At 41.4% G+C, this 26,221-nt stretch overlaps 1 pseudogene; it reads right to left on the reverse strand.

Annotated features, from left to right (window-relative positions):
• Positions 1–16,773: 16,773 nt before the first annotated feature.
• LOC141959845 (inositol 1,4,5-trisphosphate receptor-interacting protein-like 1) lies at positions 16,774–17,685 on the reverse strand (annotated as a pseudogene).
• Positions 17,686–26,221: the final 8,536 nt, after the last annotated feature.

Raw genomic sequence — 26,221 nt, forward strand, 5'->3', positions numbered from 1 at the left:
CCAGCCAAGGGAATTCAGGGATTGAGTTATAAAATACATTTAAATATATATTATAATGTTATTTTGCATTCAGGAAATAATAGGTATGTTACTTCAGGTCTAAAATGTAAAAAAGATGCATCCAATTTGGGGCTAGAATGTAAACACATGAGAAATGCACCATTTTGATGTGGAAAGCAAAGGAAGTGAAAAGGGAAGGAAAGTATGGAAAGATATATGTGGCTAGGAGTGTGAGGTTATAAGATGGCCTTTGCTCAGGTGAAGTATTTAAAGTTTTCCCTTATATATTGTGTTTTTCCTTTACCCCTGAAGGCAGGCACTGCTGAGGTGTTCAGGTTGGAGATGACAGCATGGCCACCATGCAGTGTGACTCGATAAAAATAACAAGTCAGTATAAATCCAGGGAGCTATCTTTTCACTCCATAAACAGTTTGCTCCCACACTTGCAGAGTAAGGCAGTGCTGCTTCTTGGGGCTGATATCATTGTTGATAGAGCTGTGGGTTAACAGAAATGGTCCAAAATGAACTCTTGGGTGGTGAAGCCTTGTAGCATACAAGATATGTGAGCTGTCAGATTTGAAAGAAGGGCCTGGGATTTTGCAGTCTGAACTAACAGGTAGTTAGATTAGTGTTGGTAGAAGAGACTGTGTGTTTCTGTTCTGGGAAAGGTTCTACTCTGGAAGAGAAGGCTTTCTGGGCCATCCAGAGAAGAGCTGTCCCTGAGGTGGAAGACAGCAGCTTGGTTGTTCATGGTAGAAGGTACAGCTCCAATAGCAAAACAAACTGTGAGAATGAGACCGTAATTCCAAATGGGTATCAGATTTGAGCAAGTATACAAAAGACTAAACCATAAACCTTTTGTAAATTGAGTTTGCTTCTGTTGAGTATCCAGTGCCGCTGATAACAAGTGCTACTATCAAAGCTTCTCAAAAGCAGTGCTTGTGCATTTAATCATGGCAATATTCAGGAGATGTAATGTTATGGTCCAGGCTGGGAACCACCTTTACCATGTATTCTCTCAATGGCCCAGAATTTTAAAATTAAATTCACAGATTAAGCAATAAAACACAGGGAAAACAAACAAAATGCAGCAGATGGAAAGGAACTGTGTGAAAGGGACCAGACTGGTGTAGGAACAATACTGAAGGAGGTGCAAGGAAAATCTAAAAAGCTCAATCTTATAAAAATATTTTTAGGGAAGGTTTATCCACAAAGAATAAGTGAGGGCTTGCTGTATAGGTGAGTTTATGAAAGGTAGGTGGAACTGAGTCATGCAGGAGGGAACTTCACAGTGGAAAGGGAGGATGAATGATAATTAAGTGATAATATTGAACTTTTCTGAAGAAATAAATAAAGGATTAATCTGAAGATTCCTCACAGCCCCGCCTCATAGCACAGTTTAGATTTTTATTTAAAAGGATCTCTGTGAAGTATGCAGTAATGCCATGGCCTTCTAACATGTTTTCTTTAGGCAAACATTCTCAGGTTGGCACTTTAAGCTCCAGGACCCAAACATTGAGGAGCACTGAGGTCTGTACTGCTGTAAGTAAGAAGTCTGTCAAAATCCTGCAGTTCAGTATAAACATTTAGGACTTTCCCTTTCAGTAACTGAAGTGCTGTTTGTAATAAGAAACAGACATTATTACTTAGTGATGCAAAACTCCAGATAATGGCTTTCACCTGATCCGAAGAACGTTTGGTTTAACAAAGTAAAAGAAAAAAAAAAAAAAATCGGTAGTAAATTGTCAATGGATAAGACCCAAGTTCCAGAAGATGTGTCAGACTCGTTATAGCTTTGCAAGTAATTAAGCCTTTTCCTTCGAGAATATAGAGTACCCCTTTCAGGTAAGGTATTGCTGTATAAAGAGAAGGGGATTGATATAAAGTGATAATTCTTGTAGTGTAATCTTCCTGAACAGCTGTGTGGGTGACAAGAGCTCTGGGTAAGAGGCAGAGGTGAGTCCAGAGCAGTTGCTGCTGCACAGGCTTTCCCACCCTTCTGTTCAGGGTGACATCCTAAGGCTAGCAGGGTCTTGCAAGGACAGCAGAGCTTGCAGGTGCTGAAAAGGCAGGTCTGTCTTTCCCCATTCCCACCATCCTGCTGCTGGACTTGTTCATTGGGCAGTTGAGTTTGCTAAAGCAGCAGAAAACCACCAGTGCCTCCAGCGAAGAGAACTATTTCCTCTTGATTTCATGTGAGCTGCCTCACGAAAGGCTTTGCCCCGGCACAAGAGCGTGTGTCCGAGAGCTGTTGAGAACAGGTTAGGACCCTTATTTTCAGTGGTACCTAGCCACTTGAAATGGGAGGGGAAAAGTTAAATGCTGTTATATCACTTGGAAGTTGCTTGCAGCACACAGACCCTTTCACTCGGGGTAGGTGACAGCAATCCATGCATCTGAGCCCTGCTGTGCAGTTTCAAATACAGAAAAAAAACTGATGATGGTGAAAGAAGGCAGGATAAATGACTGACTGGAGTTGCTTTCCCATTCAAGCAATATTATGCTTCTAGACTTGTAATTTCAGACATCTCTCAATGTCAAAAAGCCTCTTGTGTTATTTAGGTTTATTATACGTTCAGCCTGAGAGCTAGAAGAATTTTTTCTACTCATGGCTATGTACAGATGTAAGGAAATAGCCAGAAGGTCTCCATAAGACAAGTTAATTCTTTGCTCAGTTATCTGGCTACTCTAAATTAGGAATGTCTGGCCTCAGATTATTTTAAGAGAAAGATATTAATGTTCTTTGGAATGACATTTCCATCTCAGTTTTTAGAGGGAATCACTGTGATTGAGACTACTGTTCTACATTTGTTCTGCACTACTTTGTTTTCCTATACTTGCCACCTGATGGAATATATTATACTAGATTTATTTTTTTGCATGTATCATTATTGCTTTCTTAAGAAGCAAATCCTTGTCATGCCAGTGCTACGTGGTCTGTGAGAACTTAATAGTAACAGGCAAGAACTAATCTGCATACACTAATTGAAGTGTACTCTACTTGCTTTCTTGCTTAGGTGAAGGAAAGACATTCTGTTGAATTTATACTCTGCAACTGAAATACAAACCTGCATGAGGTAATAAATACAGACATGTTTCTTCTAGTACTGCAATATATTGTTGAGGACTAGACTTTCCCCAGGCTTTAGTGTGTGACATGGGCAGGGGATAGGGAATCGAGATGTGTGCTGTACACAGCACACTGCTAGGCAGAGCCTGACAGCATCGCACTGAGAGGCACTTTGCTCTCAGTTGAATCATCTGGGATGTCTGCTGGCTTTAAAGGGATTAAAAGTAGGTTAAGGCCATGGCTCACTTTCACACCTTCAAGCAGGAGATGAAACATACTGTGTGTTTTCAGAAGCACTGGGCATTGATGGGACACTTTTGAGCCATCCTTCCCCTAGACAGTGTGATGTGTTTACCTGCTTGAGACTGGGACCCACTGTGTCATCATCTGTCCCCCGGGTTTACGCTACAGGAAAAAATTATTTTGATTGTGGGGTCTTTGCTTATTTTAAATAGAACATAACATCACTAACTGGACTGGAAGCCTAAAATAAGCTGTGATTGCTCTTAGTACTAAAAAAGGTTTAAGATGTTTGTGATAGCTACAGTAGGGATATGGTTACCTCCGATGAAAAGAACATGCCCAGGCACACAGATGCTTTGTAGTCTTTACTAGACACAGTGTTCAAATTTGAATGCTTTCACCTACCAGATGATATCCAGAATAACTGTGTTCCTCTAAGGGCAGTGTTACTTTTTAAAGACTTTTTTTTTTTTTTTTTTTTTTTTTTTCCCCCTGTGGTGGCGTCTAACCCTTAAGGCTCAACTCTGCCACTCTGATTCAGAGCATTACTTAAGTTTGCAAGTCATTCCACGGAAATCAACTGACCTTGCAAAGGAAGGTACATTTAACAGAGAAAAAGAAAGCTTGATCCAGGCTTTCATTAAGTATCACTCATGTGTAACAAGGGCTGGTCTGTGTTTGTCTTTTTGTGGCTTGTAACTAGCTGCCACTAAGATCATTAGGGTTTCCAGGCACAGACCAACTGGGTTATGAAACCTGAGTTCTAGATATAGAGTGAAGTCCGAGGAAATTAGATGACCCATGTTGCAGACAGAATACAAGTTCAGTGTAAAGTATTTATTGCTCCAAATTATCATTGTAAGAGTAATAGAATGAAGCCGTATTTGTAGGCTTCACAGTGATATATTTTTATGAGCTTAGAGCTGCTGTTTGTATAAATTCAATAGCAAAGCTGTTTGGACTTGTTTCAAATTTCTTTAGCTACAGGGGAAGAACATTTACTCCCTATTTCACTTGTTAGAAAGAATGAAAAGCAAATCTTTTATCTGCTTACTAGAAAATACAGCTTTAATGAAACTCATTGCTGTTCTGAGTCTGGCTGTTTGAGTTGTATGGAGATGGAATCGGGTTGTCTAGACATTGATGGACAAGCCTAACACCAGTTCTCTATGGGCCTTTTAAGAAGATGCAGATGAAAACTGGTTAGATGGATTCAGCTGAAATACTTACCCAAATCATATAGTCAAGTCAGATTATTTCAACTGAGAATGGGCTTCACTGAAGATTGAAGGAAATAAATTTATTTGTGAAATCCTGCCTAGACCTTCCTGGTTTCTGGGCTTGATTTTTTTCCCCAGTTACTCAGCATCCTGGGTGCTAGCTGCATTTGTGGGGTCCCTAGATCATCTTGGCTTCCTGGTTGCAAGAGTGTCCACTAGCCAGGAATCCAGCCCTCAGAAGTGTTAAATGCTGAGCTGTAGTTGGTAGAAACCCCATTTTGAAATATCAAAATCATCAGAAAAACAGTGACCCTTATGTGCCTACCCATGGAGCTGTATGTCTCTCATAGGTCTATCCTGACTGAAAGGCAGCTATACTGTACCAGGTGTAGGAAATTTTATCATGGCAGAGTTCCTTTATGGAGTGGGAGAGGAACCCAAACATGCCACTGTTTCATGCTCACTCTTAGAGTAACACTTGATCATTCTGGCCTAATTCTGATCTTGATCTGATTCCCACTGGGACCGAGTTCAAGGTGGTTTGGGTTGTTACAGATGGCAGCACCCATGTTCCTGGGATCCTCATTGGAGATGTCCTGTGTTCCTAAAGAAGCCATATCATATGAGCAGTTCAATTCTTTCAATGACAGGAAAGAAGGTTGATCCCCACTTCATCCTTAAAGAGAAAATGTAACGTGTTTGGTTTTCATTTTAATGGAAATTACAAATTTAATTCAAACACTAAAACCAGTGCTTAACAGAGTAGGACAGTGAGAAGTGTTACCACATCTTAAAAAAACCTCTCCCCTTCCTCCTCCTTTCTTCCACTGACCTTGGTGTTCACATAGGTGTCCTTTTCGCAACTCTTTCTCACAAGTCCAGCTCCTCCTCCCAGATTCCCCTTCTTAAATATGTTATCACAGAGGTGCAGCCACCATTGCTAGTTGGCTCGGCCTTAGTGGGTCCAAGTTGGATCTGGGGGAGCTTCAAGAAGCTTCTCACAGGGGGTCAACACTGTAGCCCCCTCCCCCGCTACCAAAAACCCGCCACAAACCCAGTGTACAGTGTTTCATAAAAACTGGTATGTTTAATATTCAGCCCAGTTTTTAGGTTCTTGTGTCTCTGTGTGAACACCTTGCAACATCTCCTTCCACCCACTGTTTCTTCATTACAGATAAGATAGCAGCATCTCCATTCACCTAGTTCAGGAAAAGTGACCAGTGGTACAGACTCATCATGAGCCTGCCTTAGCAACTACCATCAATTGAAGGTATCTATGGCTAACTTATATAAACTTTTATATCTCTCAATACAGTTACAGATATACGGTTTGAAAAATTATGTGTTAAAATAATTGTTGCATCTGCCTTTTTGCTCCAGTTTTACAGTCCAAAAAACCTAATTTTGTCCTTATGTTGCAGCAGAGCCATAGTAAAGGAACAGTGACAAATGAGGTAAATATACCCAAATGTTGTGAATTACTACTTCTGCTACTATTACTTCTGAAGAGGGGAGGCTGAGTTTCAGAGCTGTGGAATGAACAGGAGGTAGCACAGCTCAGAGATGCTGGAAGGAGACAGTGCAAGAAGAGTGTGGACATCAGGGATGCTAAGGGACCAATCCTTTCAGCAGAGATCTGCCTGGAATTATCCAAACCTTAACTACTATTGAGAGTATGAGCTTTTAGCTCCTTGTAATTCATCCTTCTAATCACAAAATGGATTGGTGAAAGGGACTATAAAATAAAGAGAATTAAAATTTTATTTAGCAATCATCTTTTTAGAAATCATTTTTTAGGACATCTCCATTAACATGAATTCCCATCTAGATCATAGGAGAGCTCAGCTTCGGAGGAATCTCAGGTCATATAGTCCAGCCTGCCCAAAGTCAGAGCATGGTCAACTGCCATGTTCTTCCACGAATTCTTGCGTGTTTAGTTGTTTACATACAATTTCCAGCTATCTAGTCAGTGCAGATCTCTTGAGCAGACTGTGTTGTGTCTACATCAACTTCTTTGGCATTCTATCACCTCCTTGTTTTCTGCAATTTCCTTTCCTTTGAAACTTTTTCAAGTGTAGTCAGTTCTCAGCCATTGCTTCACATATTACTAGCTTTTATTACAGGATCCTCCTTTCCTGTCTTCATTATAGGCAACTTTTCTGTAATATTAGTCTGCCATGTTTCTCTCTGTTTAGATGTTTTTCACCAGAAAAGTCTTTGCTTAAAATGTTCATTATTAGGACTGGTAAATCTTTACCCACAGAACTAAAACCTACTTCCATTTCCCACTCAGAAAGTCTGAGATTTTCTAAAAAATAGATCAAATTACTTATTTCTGATTTCTAACAAGAATATATTCTCATATTTACATTTTCTAGGTTGGTGTTTCTGTTCATGTTGTGTTGCTATGTACTGGAGTATGTTTCATTACTCAAATGTGCCTGTCTAATATATCTATATATAAATAATTATGTATATAAATATTCAGATTTTATGTAAATATCCATGTAGTGAATAATATGACTAGAAAGACATGGGTTTTTGAATTTAAAAGATTAAATCTCATTTGTTTAAAACATTGTCATGAAAGAATTCTTCCTGTTTGTGAGCATTAGCTCACACAGTCTTTGTTCTAAATCAAATTAAGGGAAAAGTAAGCAAAAATGAACTGGAGTTAATTAAAGTGTATTTTTAAGCAGTCTCACTATAAAAAGCTATTCTAAAAAGCCTCCATTAATGAGGTGCAACTTGATTAGAAAGTCACTTTAAACCCCTTGCCTGTTTCTCTGGGAGAACAGCAGAAAGAATTGTTCAGTTTCATTGTGTAGAACTCATTAATAAAAGAGTGCTAATGCACATTGGCTACCCCAGTAAGCTGTGTCTTATATAAGTCTGATTCAACTAGACAAATGACCTGTTTTTAAAAGGAGATGGAAACATTTGCAGTAAACCTCTGGGCTATCAGATGTGCAGAGGGGATATAGCGATTACTGAAAAGATGTTTATTCAAATTCTTCAGACACAGAAGGTCAAACAAGCCCTGTTAAAAGTTGAGACAAAAAAACCAAACTAGCATTTGAGACAGAATCCTTGTCTCAGTGCGTGGGCTCCTGTCCTCCTGTCCTCTTGGGATGTCAGTGGTCTCTGGGCAGCATTGCTCAATCACTCCTCAAGTGCAGCAGAAGTAATCTGTGATGACTATACATGTGCTGTGCAGAAAATGTTGATCTGTTCACTCACATATGTACCTTTTCTAGTTGTAGTGGAATTCAGCTCCTTCTGATAGAAATAAGCTGTTTTGTTATGAAATACACACAGGAGAGGAACAGCACCAGGGAAGATTCTGTATTTTTGTTGGAGGGGTGGAGACTCCCAGTACACTTCTTTCAACACTGTCGCTAATCACAGAGGAAGAAAACAATTTTATGCATTAGTGGTAGCTGTAGACTTGAAAATGTGCAAATATCCTGCAAATACCATTAGTCATTTACTTGATCAATTGCTTTCAAAATTTTTTTTTCAACTTGGCTGCCAGTCTAGCATAATGGAACAACCTACAGTCCAGTTCTGGTCTCTTTTGCCCATGTAATTCATTGACAGAAGTGGAATTATTTCTAACTTGCTCCACCAAGCCAAGGTTAAGAAACATAGTCTTCTTTCCAATCTATCACAGAATCACAAAATGCTTGAGGTTGGAAAGGATGTCTGGACGTCATTTGGTTCACCTCCCCTACTCAAGCAGAGCCACCTACAGCCGGTTGCCCAGGACCATGTCCAGATGGCTTTTGAGTATTTTCAAGAATGGAGACTCTACAACCTCTCTGGATAACCTATTCTAGTGCTCAGTCACCCTCACAGTAAAAAAGTGTTTCCTGATGTTCAGAGAGAATCTCCTGTGTTCCAGTTTGTGCCCATTGCCTCTGGTCCTGCCACTGGGCACCACTGAAAGAGCCTGACTCCATCTTCTTTGCACCCTCCCTTCAGGTATTTATATACCTTGATAAGATCTTCTCCAGGCTGAACTGTCCCAGATCTTTCAGTCTTTTCTTATAGGAGAAATGCTCCACTCCATGATCTTGGTAGTCCCTCTCTGAACTCTCTCCAGTCTTTCCATGTCTCTCTTGTACTGGGAAGGCCAGAACTGGGCACAGCACTCCAGGTGTGGCCTCACTTGTGTTGAGTAGAGGAGAAGGATCACCTCCCTCCACCTTCTGGCAATGCTTTGGCCTGCTGGCACCCCATAACGGGTGCCTTGAAAGCAATTCCTTGCTTACTTGTGGGAAGAAGCATAGAAAAATGCTGTTTTCAGTCCTGTAGGGCTCAATTTATGCTCTGCATCTACTGTGTCCCTCATGCTGACATTTTCTTGCATTTCTCATTTTTAAACAATGCTGAAGATAGCAGTTTCAGATTTTGTTGAGTCATCCCACATCTAAGGAAAAACGGAGGAAGCATTTTCTTATACCTTTCTGAAGAATGGGAAAATAACCGAGTTTATTGCAATCTTTCTTCTACAAATACCTGTCAGTGCTCCCATTTTCCAAGTTACACCCACATCACAGAGGAGAGGCCTAATATGTGATCTTCACATTTATATGGTTCTCCTTCAACTCCAGGCTTATATATACTCATACACTTACATGAATTTATGACTATATGAAATCAAACAATTTCATGTATCTCCTTGCTTAGCTACTTGGGATGCAAGAGGCCAGCAGTCCATAGGCTCTCTGTTAAGGTCAAGGGGCTTATCTAGTGGTGGGAGAAATTTATGTTGTAAAAGCGATTCGTTTCTTATGTTTCCACTTCCTAGAATCATTCTAGAGCAGCTGGGAAGGGGGGACCTTTCAGACTGGCTAAGAGCAGTCTCACCTAAAGTATTTAAATGTCGAGTACCTAGTGTAAGCCAGTCAATGCAAAAATAGACACTCCTGGAGCAGAGGTCCCTTCTTTCTGCACTGTAGGCATGCAGTTATAGAGAGGAATTGTCCTTTGGCTGTAGAAGGAACCTACAGGAGTCTATAGTACTGTCTTACTCTGCCCAACCATCAGGAATTTTGTTTAGATAAACTGGATCCTAACAGAAGACCTTTTCCTCTGCTCTTAAGATTCCTTATGCTGGATGAATTCAAGGTGGGTTTTACCTGTACCCAAAGTACCTTTACCTGTACCCTGTACCCAAAGTGGTCTTCTCAGCTGCCTGCAACATACAGACAATGCAGCTTTGGGTGTGCATTGCAAAAGGAAAATAAGTGGTTCAGCTCTAGTGCCCAAAGCAGAATAAAACGAATCTGAATCACAGTTCTTCTGAATCTGATTCTTCATCTGTACCTCCTTAGTTAGAATCAAGGAACCGTGACATCCAGCTAACACTTATATTTGTATTTCTGAACTGATATGATTAATCAGTGAAGAAATATTGGTCCTTCTTTTTCAGCTGACTGTATTTGACCTAGAGCTCTCCATCCCTGTTTCCCCAGTTCCTGCAGATTACCTTGAATACCAGTGGAAAAGCTTGCTGCGATTTCTGCTAGTGTCTATATGAATGTGGGCTACTGTTGTGTGAATATGAATTTGACCCAAAGGTATGTGTCATTCCATGTGGCTTTTTAGGAATGCATCATAAAAACTCATGTATGTGAAGAATTGCAGTAGACAGTGCAATTTACTGAGAGGAGGTGCCACAAGATGTTATGAAATCCTCCTAGCCTAGTTTAATCTTTATCCTGTGTTCTCCCACACAGTGTTCAGAACCAGTTAAGTGACATGAGGAATATTACACATTTTTTATAACAGATGGGGGACATCACTTTTATGGATTTGAACAATTCATTAAAAGTCAGGTTCTATTAAGATTCATCATGCTGTGATTTTTCTCACATCTTGTCTAGTCTTGGTGGTCCAGGCTGATCCCAGTCTAAGTAGGGGATTGAGGGAGTCCTCTCACTGGTCCACCAGCTGATGTCTGGACCACCCTCTCTTCAGCAGAGAAATAAGGAGACATTGGAGAAGGAGAACATAACTGGTGCTCCCTCTGTGTCCAGTGCTGCTGCTGCTTCATAAAGAAGGGGATGGGCCACATCTGTTCAAGTGTTGCAGAAATCTGTTTTTGTCCTCAACATTCCCCACATCAATGGGCAGATTTGGGCAAAATGGATTAGTGAATGTGCTTTTTAGGCAGTGAGAACTGTTTCTGGAAGGACTTGCCAAGGCTTGGTCAGGGCTAGGAAGGACTGTCAGGTGGATTATGGGATGGGGAACCATAGGCCATATGTGCCAGTCCAAACAATTTGTTCCTGCCTGCCATCTTCTATGCCACCCTCTTTCTCCAGAGACCTGTCATCCTCCCTGTATAACCAGTTCTTTACAACATATAACCAGCTGTGTATCCATAGAACGATCAGAATGTTATGATGCATACTTGACAAGGCATGTCTTCTGCATGTGTGTGTGTGTAAGTTTAGGTGACTCGAGGCTGTTTACGTGCCCCATTATATGAATGTCTGTCTCATAATAGTGGAATATGTGCTTTGGGAAAGTGACAGGTACATAAAAGTAGACACTATTCGTGTGACTTTACACATACTTGCAAACAGATCTGGATGATGGCAGTCACATGCAGTTTGATTACAGGATGGGTGCATATTTGCTTACATGACAGGGGTGAGCCATATGTACAGGAGTCACATACCTTCATGAGAGATTTATTAACGTGAAAAGTTGGACACCGCTATTCTAGGTCACTCATGACATCTAATCTTCACATCACATTTGTGTAATAACAATCCCTTTCCTGAAGTGTTGTCAGTCTGTAGGTATAGTTGATGAGGAAGAGATGTTGTGATTTAGGACCAGAGTGGCAGTTCAGAGACTAAATGGATTGGATGCCAAAACACTTTAATCACAGATGTAAGCAATTTTAGAAATTATATTACTTCCTTGCCCCATTGGAGAGACAACACAGTCTAGAAGTCAGGAGGGAGTCAATATAGTCGTTCCAGCCGTACGGTACCTAGTCATGGACCAGGACTGTTAAGTCCTTTTCCATTCTTGTGTGACTCTGGACACCCAATAGTTATAGCACTGGGTAGAGAAAATTTAATTCTTTGTTAGCTTGTTCATATTCCCTCAATACCCAAAAACTAGCTGGTGCTCACAATCAGCCCATCTCAAAGGCTTTCCACAAAGACACTCACAGTGCTTGACAGGTTGTCTACACTCAATGTACTCTATTTTTATAACTAAGTTTCTCCCTTGTCCTATAAGTTTAATTGAAGTTTATATGCTAACAACACTTGTCAGCTAAGTCCACCCCATGCCAACTGCCACAAAGAGCAACTTTTTAGGCTTGATTTAATTTATGTTAAAGTTGGTGAGAGCTGTTACATTGTCTGATCCAAAGAAGCAGTGCCAGAATCTAATGTCCTTTAGTACTTGTGCTAAAACCACTAAGGTACACCAAATCCAAATCCTATGTCTGCAAGTACATTTCCCAGTTTATTAATTTACTAATATATGCGTGTATACATGCACCACATATATTTGTATCACTGCAAAGAAGTACAGCAGGACAACTTGATTCAATTTGCTCACTGATTTTGTTTTCCATGGACTTCAATGGCATTTAGTTGTGTCTCTGCAGATCAGCGTGATGTTTTGCTCCTTGCAGTATTATATTTTATCTTGGCTCCAAATGTGTTCTCAAATTAGCATGATGATACAGATGGATTCTTGTCTCAGAGCCATATGATTGATTTCATCTCTCATATTCTGCTCCATCAACATGCAAGGAATTAGTCCTGACATCAAAGGGCAATCTGTTTACATTGGGAGTGCAAAATATCAGTGTTAAGCAATGCAAAACAGATTAAAAAAAGAGAATGGCACTTTCACTGCTTTTTGAAACAAAACAAAACAGAAAACTTATTAGGAAAGCCATACACCTTCTTCTGTAAAACAATTATCTTAAATGCTGAGAACATAAGAACATCTGTAATGAGTCAAACCAAAGGTCTGTTTAGACTGCTGTGCATGTACACTAGTGGTCAATTTAGGATGCTACAGATATGAATGGGGCAAGCAGATGGTGATATACTTCCCCTCTTGTAGCCTTTCCAAAGCAAAGGTTCTAGAGGGTTTCCAGGAAATGGACCAGCAATAATCGTGGTAAATTTAGATGGGTTATAATTTCTCAGCCACTCAGAACAGATTTTAAAAGATAGTAGCAGTACCACATAATACAAAGCATTAACAAAAATTTCACTACAGATTGTAAATTAGTACAGAGGTAAGATATATTTTCTGGAAATAAATTCTGACACAAAGATTGTTATCTTCCATTTTGTTTTAGAAAATAAATAGTGCCATATTTATTTTGATTCAGAAGATTGTGTTTTGTACTTGTCAGTGTAAAGGATGAAAACAAATAACTAAACCAGATTTAATTATGACCTTGACGCTTCAAGTTAAAAAGTTCCTTTTTATTCGCTTTTGAGTCAGAAAAGATTTTATTTCGTGACCTAAAGTTACTTACTCTCTTACACTGCTATTTTTGTATAGCTTATATTAGTTTCTTTTGATTGATGTAAAATAATAGAAATAACATCCCTTTGAAAAAAACTCTAAGACTAAAATGCTGAATGTGAACTAGTCTGACAGAGAAAGAATACAGCATTAGACTGGGCAATGCATAATTCCTCTGGGTAGTATATAGACCTCTCTCCTGCCCATCACTTATTTTGCATTGAAGATCTTTCTTCCGTGTTTGCATTCCACACAAAAAATGAAGTACCTGTTTTAGTCAGCTCTGGTTGAGGTCCCAAGTGGAGGCAACATAGAATCACAGAATCATTTAGGTTGGAAAAGACTCTCAAGATCATCAAGTCTGACCCTAAACCTAACAATTCCAAGTCGAGCTCTTAAACCATGTCTCTAAGTGCCATGTCTACATGTCTTTTAATACCTTCAGGGATGGTGACTCAGCCACTTCCCTGGGCAGCCTGTCCCAATGCTTGACAGCCCTTTCAGTGTAGACATTTTTTGTAATATCTAATCTAAACCTCACCTGGCTCAACTTGAGGCCATTTTCTCTCACCCTATCACTTTTTACTTGGGAAAGGAGACTGACACCCACCTCGCTACAACCTCTTTCCAGACAGTTGTAGAGAGTGATATGGTCTTCCCTAAGTCTCATTTTCTCCAGACTGAACAACCTCAGTTCCCTCAGCCGCTCCTCATAGAGCTTGTGCTCTAGACCTTTCACCAGCTTCGTTGCTATTCTTTGGACATGATCCAGCACCAAGATGTCTTTTTTGCAGCGACAGGCCCAAAACTGAACACAGTATTTAAGGTGTGGCCTCACCAGTGTCGAATACAGGGGGATGATCACCTCCTTAGTCCTACCAGCCACACTGTTTCTAATACAAGCCAGGATGCTATTGGCCTTCTTGGCCACATGGGCACACTGCCAGCTCATAGTCAGATGATTGTCAGTCAACACCCCTGGGTCCTTTTCCGTCAGACAGCTTTCCAGCTGCTCTTCCCTAAGCCCGTAGTGTTGCATGGGGTTATTTTGACCTGGCACTTAGCCTTGTTGAACCTCATACAATTGGCCTTGGCCCACTGATTCAGCCTGTCCAGATCCCTCTGTATAGCCTTTATGCCCTCAAGCAGATCAACACTCACACCCAACTTGGTGCCATCTGCAAACTTACTGAGAGTGCACTTGATCCATTCATCCAGATCATTGACAAAGATATTAAACAGAACTGTCCCCAGTACTGACCCCTGGGGAACAACACTTGTGACTGACCACCAATTGGATTTAATTCCATTCACCACAACTCTTTGGACTTGGCCATTTATCCAGTGAAGAGTACGCCTGTCCAAGCCATGAGCAGCCAATTTCTGCAGGAGAATGCTGTGGGACATGATGTCAAAGGCTTTACTAAAGTCTAGGTAGACAACATGCACAACCTTTCCCTCTTCCAATAAGTGGGTCACCCTGCCATAGAAGGAGATCAGGTTAGTCAAGTATGACCTTGTTTTCATAAACCCATGCTGACTGGGCCTGATCACCTGATTGTCTTGTATGTGCTGTGTGATGGCACTCAAGATGTTCTGTTCCGTAACCTTCCTCAGCATTACGGTGAGACTGACAGACCTATGGTTCTCTGGATCTTCCTTCCAGCCCTTCTTGTAGATGGGCGTCACATTTGCTACCTTCCAGTCAACTGCGACCCCTTGGTTAGCCAGGACTGCTAATAAATGATTGAAAGTGACTTGGTGAGCACTTACATCATCTCCCTTAGTACCCTGGGGTGGATCACACGCTGCCCCATAGGCTTATGTGTGTCTGAGTGGTATAGCAGGTCACTAATCACTTCCCCTTGGATTATGGGAGCTTCATTCTGCTCCCTGTCCTTGTCTTCCAGCTCAGGGGTCTAGATACCCAGAGAACAATTGGTCTTACTCTTAAAGACCAGATGCAAAAGTGCAAAGAAGGATTAAATATCTCACCTTTTCCCTCATCCTTTGTCCCTATGTTTCACCCCACATCCAGTAAAGGACAGAGATTCTGCTTAGCCCTCCTTTTGTGGTTAATGTGTTTGTAGAAACATTTTAAATTATCTTTTACTGCAGTAGCCAGATTAAGTTCTATCTGGGCTTTGACCCTTTTAATTTTCTCCCTGAATAACCTCACTAGATTCTTGTCATCCTGCTGAGTGTCCTGCGCCTTTCTTCCAAAGGTCATAAACTCTCCTTTTTTCCTCAGATTCAACCAAAGCTCTCTGTTCAGTTCTTCCACACTGGCTCGTCTTTCAGCACATGGGGACAGCCTGCTCCAATGCTTTTAAGATTTTCTTGAAGAATGTCCAGGCTTCCTGGACCCCTTTGCCCTTCAGGACTGCCTCCCAAGGGACTTGATACATTAAACAGGCCAGAGTTTGCCCTCCAGAAGTCCAAGGTGGCAGTTCTGCTACCCCCCCCCACTCACCAGCTGTGTCAGGAAGTTATCTTCCACACACTCCAGGAACCTCCTAAACATATCTTTGCTCTATTTGCTTCTGACTGTGGGCAGGCCACTCAAAGAAATTCAGTGTGCATCTGTGAGAGGTGATGTGGCCTGTGGATGGTTTACTCCTGCTCTGCCACCCTTTAAGATGGATCAGCTCCCTTTATGCTGGCCTTTGTTCTTGTAGTCATGATAGTGTCCTTGATGCCTTCGTGATACTGATGGGACGGTGATGGTGTCTATCCCTGTGGTGGGATGAGGCCTCTCCATGGCAGGGCCTCTGTCCTTGCTGTGCTGTTGAGACACCAGTGTTCTAAAAGAGACTCTATTTCCAAATAGCGATGAGGGAGTGTGGGAGCGGAGGTGCTTGGTGCTGTAGAACCCTCCTCCCTCCTGTGCCTGCCCTAGCTGTGCCTCCAGCTCTCAAGCTGCTGCTCTGCATTGACTCATGCTCAAGCCTCCCACCAGTGCAGCAAGCACAGCATCCAGGGCCCTGCTCTGCTCTCATGTGCTTGTTCCCCATGCAAAGGACTTGTTACTTGGAGACCATGATGTCAATGTCCCCAGGGTCATCCCAGGACAATGTTGTTGGGCTTCCAGGTGTCGGTTTGCCCCAAGTTCATCTGGTGCATCCCCCCTGTTCAACGACAGCCACCTAGAGCAGGCTGCCCAGGACTGTGTCCACCTGACTTTCAAAGGTTGGAAATACCAGAACCTCCCTGAGCAGCCTGTGTGAGTGTTAGAGTACCCTCAGAGTGAGGATGTACTTGCTGGTGTTTGGATGGAATTTAATGGTTTTTAATTTGTGCCCACTGGTTCCTGTCCTGTCAGTGGTCACTACTGTGAAAGGTCTGGCTCTCTTGCCCTCCTTCCCTCCCATCTGGTATACACACACTGAGGCATCTTCCCCTTAAAACTGAAGCAGAGCAGAAAACTGGAAAAGAAAGGAAAAAGGGATTGGGAAGCATTCTGTTTTGGTACTACTTACTTCCCTCAAAATGCCACCCAACTTTTGCATTTCACATTCCCCAATAAAGAGTTGCACAAACAGACAGAGGATTGCTTAAAACAAGCTAATTTATTGTCATCTTTGCATTGTGTAAGTGTTCCAGAAGGGATCAACAATTTCCAAAGGATGGGTGGTCCCATCCTGTTACAGGTGGTAACAGGAGCCTCCGTTGCAATGGCATCTTTAGCTGGACTGGTGGAGATTCCCCAAACTCTAGTTATGCTGAGCTCCTCTGGAGCGGTGTCATCTCCACGTCTAGTCTGCTCAGCTCTGCAGCACACACTCCCCAGGCGGTCTCTGGGATGAGCAGAGTCTCTGTGCCTGTGTCTGAAATTGCTGCCTGGTCCTCCCCAGTGTGAGATGAAAGTAGGTCCTCAGGGTCACAGGCATGGGTGGAAAAGCCTGTGGCCACCAGGATATGGGTGCAGAACTGCAGACCTCTGAGATGGAAGTTGAGCTGCTGGGTATGTCTCGCCATGAGTCTGGAAAGCAGCATCTCGACAAGAGCACAGCTCTCCAGCCATGGTGTGCTGCTGGTAAAGCTGGCCTCTGCTTACTCAGGGCTTAGGAAGGTGCCTGAGCTACCTTGCGGCACTGCAAAAGTCACCTCATTGCAGATGTTCATCTTGGAGGTGCTTGTCAGCTGGAAGCTGCAGGACTGGGAGGAGGGCAGCACCTTTAGCTGGCAGTGGTGCGACTGAGGCAAAAGCAGCCAGGCTGATCTCATGAACATGTGAGATGTTTCCACGTCTAAGTAGGAGCCTGTGCAAAGGTTGTGTAGGAGGCACGAGTTGTGATCGCTTGGCAGCTTGTCATCAGGGTGGTGGAGAAAGCACAAGATATCCCCCAGCAGCTTCTTCCTTGAGCACGTGCACTCCAACACCACACGGATGCTGGAGGGCCTTGATGGCAGCTGCCCCGTGGTGTCCAGATCCAGGCTGAAAGAGTGCCTGGGGGGTGGCCGCAGGAACACAAGCAGGTGGTAGGCGATGCTGTTCTCATGGACGCGCCAGGTTTCATTGATGCCCGGGTACATCTGGTGCATCTTCTTGCAAAGCACTCGGCAAACAGCAAGGAGGTCACCCACCAGCTCCTTGAGCAGCTTGCACACATCAGTCAGGTCTTGCATTGGCGATGGTGTGAATGCAGCCAAAGACCTGACACCATTGTGTGCACCACTGAAGTGTTCCTCCTCCTCGTCATCCTCCACTGCTGGAGCTGTCCTGCTCACTGCAGCTGTCAGAGGCTTCCAGAAGCTTCACTGCCCTGGCCAGCCAGCAGATTTCAGTGAGCAGGAGCAAGGCTCTGGCAATGGTCCTGCAATGTAGCCTGTACTGCATGAGTGCATGCCTTGAGACCCAGACACCTTAAAAGCTTTCTTTAGCCTGGCTGCAATGTGCCATTACTGACACAAGTGCCATGTTTCTGTCAGTGCAGCATGTGCAGAACTATACATCCGATGCACCTCCTGTCCAAAACCTTCTGAAGGAGAAAAGAGGGAGGTGTCAATGGAAGCATGCCCTGAAGTCCCTTTCTGTGTTGTCTCTTGTTGAGGTGGCAGGGACCTCAAGTGGAGGGAACGCAGAATTATAGAATCATTTAGGTTGGAAAAGAAGGATGACACTCAAATGCAAATTGTGTCCCTGGTGCAAGTGGAAAAGATGCTGCTGCTCCTGTCTCTGACTACCACCTTGCCCGCTGCAAGGACAAGGGGGCTGAAGACGCCATGCTGGGGCCTGCAGCTCTGGGCCACCCTTGCTGTGGGGCTGCTTGATCCATGGCTGGAGCCCAGCTTGACCTAAGAAGGGAAGGGCACTTGGAGAAGCACTGGAAGCTTCCTACGCTGCTCTCTCATGGGACTGTGTAACCAGGGCTCTGCAGGACCAGGGGTTTCCCTGCAGGTGGTCATGGGGAGAGACCAGGAGACTCCCCTCTTCCCTAGGACACTTCCCACCCTCTCTGCTTTCCCCCTCTGGGGCTATATCCAATTCAGCCTTGGGTGAGAGCTCCTTTGATCTCTTTGCCCAAGTTGCACTAGAGCTGGCTGCCCAGGGAGTAGCAAGCACCCTGCAATGATCCTGGCTGAAGGGATTCACCCCAGTGATGGAAGTGGTGATTTCACAAGCATTGTGTGAGTACAGAGGGGAATGAGTGGGCTGTCCAGAAGGCCAGAAACAAGATAGAAGAAAGTCTGTGCATAGATGTAACCACTGCTAATGTATATTTGACTATGAAGCTAATAGCTTTATATGGAGAAGAGTTAAAGGCAATGGAGGATAAAGAGTAGTTCACAAATACTAGCAAAGTAACTGAATGAAAATGAAAGAAAAAAAAGTGTGTGACTGAGTAGACCCTGAAGAAATGTCCCCAGAAACACTAAGGGAGGGAGATGTTCCAGCATTCATAGCTATGGTGTCTATGACCATTTTTTCAGTTCTCTTTGTTTCACATGACAAGCACAGAAGTAGCAGGAATTGATGTTGCTTAGCCTTGCTTCGACTGTGTTGGTATGGCTGCATTATCATCCATGCATACATAAGAAGTAAAAGATGAAAGATTATCTTTTAGACTACCATGGCTGGAGAGAGGAAAAGCAGAGAGTAAAGGGTGAAGAAAAGGGAAATGACAAGAGATGAGACAAGACGAGATGAAATGGAAAGAGGAGAAAAAAGGGAATATGAATATTAACAGAGAATATGAAAAATAAAAGGAAAGTGGATCCAATTGAAAGATATCTCCCTCTCCTGACCAGAGAAACCCTGTTTCTCTAGGTAAGGATGCATATACTTTCATTTTTCTACCTCCTCCTTTTAAGAGTGATTGCAATTAGCAGATCGCTAGTAAAGCCATATTTGCATATGTAATGTGTGCATGCATGTGCCTGTGCATGTATGGAAGTAACTTTCTGTCTTTATAAAAATCTGGTTTTGAGAGCTGCAAGAAACAAAGGTGAATGTGTTTACTGTGGCCATATTTCCTGTGGGAAATTGTGCCTGAACAGACTGTAAACCATGAAATGCCCCCTTCACTCTCCCATAACATGACAGTTCTAAGTTCACTCAAATGCCCAAGAAATATCTCAGCTTTCTACCATGTCAACCCAGAAAGCCAGCAGGAGCTCTGCTAGCTGACTGGGGTTGTCCCTTCTTACAGCAGGGTGACAAGCAGAAATTGCAGCAGAGTTTCTAGGAGATTATGCTGAGAGTATTTCTATTTTCCTGAGACACCCTCCATCTGCCATACATACAGCTGCTTTGCAGCAGAGTGGTTCCTTCCTTCCACATGTGAGCACATTTGAACTGTACCTTTAAAGCCCTGACATTAGAACAAGATCTCCAGCTCAGAGTAGCTAACAGTTCAGATCATAATATGATCAGTCAAACAAATGATTTTTAAAAGTTTTCCTGTATAATGTGACCCAGGGAAGTGCATTAGCCAAGTAAATATATTGCTGATTTGTTTTTCCATTAATAATGAGTGATTTCTCTGTAAGTGACGTACAGTACTGCTTTCTGGGAATAAAGCAATATCGATAAAGAGAATGGAATCTAAAGGAAATATTTTTGTCTTTTCAGAAAACTTGTACACAAAACCAGTGCATTCAGCTTTCTCTGGTTTTGTGTCCTTTAGAGTGACATGCCTTTGTTGCTTTGTCTTCCTTTATCTCCAGGTCAAAAGACTCATGCTGTACATTCTAACAGCAGTACTGGTTTCATTTTCTCAACATCTATGCTCAGCCTCTGCCTTTAAAAAACACAAATTAATCTTGTGACTGTCTGCTCTGTGACATGTTATATAATTTGATGTATATATATTTATATCCCTCCATTGCAAAGAATGACGGTGTTCACCAAAGGAAAACAAGGCATTCATTCTCATTTGTTTGGGGATCCAAGATGTATTTGAGCAAACAATTTGCTTGCACTGTTTGCTTCAAGATTGAGTACAGGAAATATAGACCTGGGATGGAGAATATGACAAAGCATTTGGCACTGGAACTAATCTTTTATAATTAAGGTTTCCCATGATAAACTGTGCCTGAAATTTTCATGCATTTATGCTTTTTGATGTGTTATGAAGTAAGTATATATCCACTGTAAACTGATATTCATCAGATTTGTTAGTATGCAGACCTTTGCAAGATAATCAAGAGAGTGCTTAGGAAGTATTGCAGTAATAAATTTCTTAGAGCAGATGTTCCTTAGCAGATCTTATCAGTGTCATTTAAGTGATAAATCCTTCGGACTTCTTAACCTTTAACTACAGTTACACGTTTACCTTTGGTTGTGAGGAATAGAAGGAACTGATAAGAATTTTATAAAATGAGTGTGATTTGTCTGGAGGTCACTAACTCTATGATAATGAAAAAAATTGCCCCTAAAATTTACCATTAGAAGGAAAAAAGTATAGAAATTGTGAAAAACTGTTAGTGAAATGATTGCAACTTATATTGTGAATTCCCCAAGTTCTTGCTTCAAGTTCCTGTGAAATGTTAAGCCAAAAGTCTATGTCTAACTTTCTCAAGACATATTGCCCCCTGTACGCTCTTTGTTCAGGTATGGTTTTAGTCTTATAGATGGATTAAATGTGATTAATGTGATTTTAATTTTCTAACATTAAGGTATATACACCAAAATAGTCATCAAGGCTGTCTTCATCGTTAGTAGAGAAGGCCTATACTAAAGGGAAACTTTATGTACTTTAAATAGCTGTCTTGACACGGGATATCTGAAGTTGCTTAAGTGTCACGTTTACTGTGTCTTTGTGGTGGCAGAACTATAGGGTCAGTTTTGGCATTAATCCTCGCCACAGGCTTTGTCCACAAAAAGTAAATCTGTTCCATTTGCTTGGATTCTAACCTACAGTGGCTTCAAAGCCCTTTCTGACAGTGGATGTCCTTGGTGAATAAAATTAGACCTACATCAATCTTTGAAGTTGTGAGAACTGCACACCTGTATGCTATTGAAAAAGTAAGCATTATTCTTGTGCCTTCTCCAAGCATATTTTGTAACGATATTTATTCTCATCCTCCCACCTTAAACTGAAGCTCTGTAGATTAAGCATTAGAGATTGTTAGCTACATTTTTACTAGAAAATGAAACAATATCAGGGAATATTTTTAGCCTTCACACCAAGTGATATCATCTGCCCATGATCTTAAGGTTAAATTCTTTCTCTCTTAAACAGAGTTACAAACTGCCTGTTGGAAAAGATCCTTGGCTTTTGTTAACACCCAACCTTTGTGGAGAATTACTTGAGAGACTGCTAATTGACCCCAGTCAAAACCATGCTGGAGATGGTTTGAATGGCATGGAAAATGGCGTTTTCATGTCAAAAACATTCCTTGGTATGGTTTATTTTACTCATACAGTGGTCTGTGGTGATGGAGGACATATAAGTACTTTAATAAGAGGAGCTTATTTATACTTGCCTTGGCAAGTAGAGCTGTGTGAACCTCTATTTGCCAAATAAAATTCTGAGGAGCATCATCTAAATGATGAGATATTGATGAAACTCTTGTCTATACTGTGGCACCAAGACTCATAAAGCATAGACTGTGGTGCTCTGCAGTCTGGAAGTTTTTCCACTGTACAATGTGAAAAGAGTCTTTGAAACAGTGGAAAAATAAGCAGAAAGATGTGCAATGTTACTGCTTCCATCACACCAGGATGATTGTGCACCAATGATGGAGAAGGAGGAGACAGCAGGAAAGCGGATAGTAGGGAAGCAGGTAGAAAATTGTAATGTTTTCCAGACTTCTGCCCCTCTTTAGCTTAGAAGATCTTTGGAGTGAACAAGAGCTGGACTACAGCCATTATAGAGTGGTTGCAGTGATGCTAAAAGTTTAGATAGCTGCCAAGCCATTATTGAAATTATCTAGTCTGCATACCACATGGAGTTGAATCAATGTGCAATGTATACTGTACACCTTTTAGTCTTCATTCTTTCCAGTCAATGTATGTGTCAGCGAACTTAGGACAAGGAAATAAGATTTCCTTGGGAAAATTAATTTGATACCATGTTGGCTATTTGTTAATGATTTTGGAAGAAAGGGATACACGTAAGATATTCAGGACATCCAAGGCAGATAATATAGACATGCCTGAAGTTGTTTAGTGGCTCTTACTGGATTTTTCAAGGTTTCACTCTGAATGAACCTGAAATACAGTCAGAACTTGTTTGCAATCAAAACTGACAAGAAGCTCTGCCAACAGCCTGAGCTGCTTCAAACAAGCAGCACCAGTTTATAGGTTCATAAATATCAGATGCAGTGCTTTAAAAACTGTATTGAGCAGTCCCAAATGCCATGGTGGCAGCTGAGCAAAGATTAAAAGAGTAATGAGGAAAAAAATCCAACTGCTTGTGGAGAAGAATCTCTCAGCAGCAAAACCAAAAGACAATATAAGCATAGTTTTTCTGTAGTACATTAAAGAATATATACAATTTACCCACACCTGAATTTCTTTTGTTCTGAGAGAATGAGGTGACTCCCTGATAATAAAGCTCCTTAGAGCTCATGAAATAAAGGAGGCAGCCAACGCATTAGGGTGTCAATAAGTACTTATCCCAGGAATGAATACATTTTTCACAGACTCAGTGCTTATTTTCAGTCTTGTTAATAACACAAGCAATATGCCTTTTGTTGGCTGTGCAGCAGAGCTGAAAAAAGAGCAGATTGTGCATCAAGGCACAATTCACGGTAGGAGGGGTAGAGAAATGGTTGGGTTGTGCCTATTGTTGAATACTGCTTTAGCAGGCTATGCTTCTGTGACTGCTGCTGCTGTCACTTTGGTGTGGCTTTTTCTTCTGGTTTGATACTTGAGACAGTAGATTAGGGTATCAGAGGACCAGAAAGAGCCCTCTTTCTCTGTCATGACCATGCTGAATTATAGTTATCTGGCTACTTCCGTATCTATCGGGTTTCACATCACAATTTTGTAGGTAGAAATTTTACAGGCTCATCTAAGAAAAGTTTAGAACCTGGAGAGGATTTTTTTGGCTGCTATAAAGTGACTACAATTTCATGCAATAATTTTCACTGGTGTTATTGTCTGTGGTTCACTGCAGTTTACATTCTCAGTATAAGTGCATCCCTCTTCAAATAAACACTTTGTTGGTCACATTTAAAATAGAAGAAGGGAAGGGAGAGAGAATTGTGATAAACTGAAAATATTAAGGTTTTGGAATGCAGATTTCAGGTTAATTTTAAGATGTGTTGTGTATGGGCTTCTAATAGAAGGCTGAACTGAGGTTACAGTTCAAGGATTTGATTGGGTTCTGATGGGTTTTCCTGAATAGTTCTCAGTACAGTTTTGTGGGAGGTTTTTTTGTTTGTGGGGCTTTTTGGTTTATTTGTATTTTAAATTTTATTTGCACAGTAACAAAGCTTGTCCAACTTTCATAGCTATGCCAGAACTAGGGGGTAGACTCTGGATCTTGGCTTTCAGTTGAATTTCTGGTAATCTGAAATCTGAATAGCCTCAGATTTAAGGTCTCTGCTTACAAATAGTTGTTTCTTTCTAGGTACATATATTTTAAAAATTACATTTAGAAGACAAGGTGCATATATTTGTTGACATTTATGGTATTCTTGTACTTGAATCTTTCAGTTTATTGGGAATCAACACATTATCCTGACACATTGGGAACCATTGTGAAATGGGTCAATTGTAGAGACAGAGAGTCTGAGGAAGGGTGAGGTAGAAGCCTTGTCTTATTTTGCACAGACAGGGGAAGTTACTCGCTGAATTACTTCCCCTGTTAAAGTTCTTCAGTCTGGCGAGATTCATGTGTGTCATAAACCGAAGTATGCTGCACTCAGTGTGCCTTCACTGTAGTCTATGGGGCTATTCAGTATGAATAAAAGCAAGTGACTGATTTTGTGTAACTCATAAGCAATTATAGCAGTGAAGGTAAGAGTAAGACTGTAAATAATCAAAGTAAATGAGAAGGCAGAATACTCTTGAGCTTTTCTCACCTAACAACACAGAAGTGAAGGGCAAGGGTAAAGCAGTTTGCACTACTTGAGGAAACTTATTAACTTATTCATTGAGAAGCAAAAGCAAGTGAAAGGGCACCTTCCACATCAGTATTTGAAGCAGGTTGTAATAGCATTTTTAATGAGGATGAGACCTAGGCAGAAAGGAGGCTTCATCTTTCTTGAGAAATCATCAAACAGGATTGCATGGCTCATCACATAGTGCAAAGACAGTCCTTCAGGCAGGAGGCAAGTTTGCAAAGCTCCTTGCAGAGATGCAGACACTGGTGCCAGCCACAGCTCTCTGTCACTGTGCTGCATGTCACATCCTCCTTTTAACGAGTTGATCTTAGCAGGGGACAATGTTTGCCCATCTAAAGTAGGATTGCTATCTTGGGCAGCACTTAGACACTACCCTGGATCATGTAGTTGTATCCTAGTCCAGCCTGCTAGCTTTCATGTAGTCCTGACGTCTTACAGTGTGATCCAAGAGTACTTTTACATCCTGTCTGAGCTGCCTGTAAAATGTAGATAATATAGTCAATCATTCATATTTTTTAAATATTACCTAAATATTGTTAATGGCGGTATATATAAAAATAATCTCATTATATGTACCGGTTCCTGTTCTAGTAGTGGTTTCAGACATCTTTATTGCGAATCTGTGTTTGAAAATGTTTGTTTGTATTCCTTTGTGAGACAGATTTGAGCAAGGGTCAGGGTTTGGTTCAGAATCTCCTTATTGCCACATGCATAAACAAGAAAGGATGCAAAGAGAAAGAGAGAGTGGGAGACTGTTAAATTAGGAAGATAATTATCAACACATCACATCAAATGGGTAGTTCAGAGGTTCCTAAACTATGGCACCTCAGTCATGAGTGAACTTTGAGTCAGCTACAAATATCTCAGAAAACCTCAACCATGTTTCTTGTATTTTCAATAAAATTTGATATTTCAGTCTCACAGTGATGTTTGTGAAGAATTCTGACACATGGCAATAGTCTGTTACTGAACTGGCCCCTTATTTGAAATTTCTGTTCTTTTGCAGCCACTTCTTCAGATGATGGACTGGAATGTAAAAGAAATACTAGAGTGAACATTAGGAAAGTAATACACTTAAAAAGAAATTTCTTCTTAACAGCAAGCAGTTAAGGTTTTCCCTGAAGTGCAAGTATTTTAATCCTTTTGTTGTTTTTCTTCCCATCTGATTTAATGGTGGTGCATTTAATTATGTAATCAAATGCCCAATTCTTCAGTATTTTGTTAAGACTAGATACCTGGCTCTAGTAATACCTTCTGAAGAAAAGCTCAGCTGGCTAATTAAATGCACTGTTAAGAAGTGTCCAGGGAATCTTTTGGATTTGCAAAATGTTTGTCCCAAAATAATAAAAAAAGAATAGGACAAAGTAAAGAGCTTGCATTGTATGAGAATTTGGATTTTGCAGTTTAATGTTTTGCTTGTAAGCTGACTAAAAATATTTCCAATCGAAAGGCATATTGGTACATACATAAATGAGTATGCATTTATTTTATATATATATTTTATGAAACAGTGTAGGTATTGCTTATGCCACTCCACATCTCAGCTATGGAGCAATGTTTGGGAACACAAACCAGAACCTGTATGGAGATGATCTATGAAGATAACTTTATGAGAAAGAACTAACAGATTGCCTCATTTGACAGC

This window comes from Athene noctua, chromosome 4 (assembly GCF_965140245.1).
Source record: "Athene noctua chromosome 4, bAthNoc1.hap1.1, whole genome shotgun sequence".
In the NCBI taxonomy this organism is placed as follows: domain Eukaryota; kingdom Metazoa; phylum Chordata; class Aves; order Strigiformes; family Strigidae; genus Athene; species Athene noctua.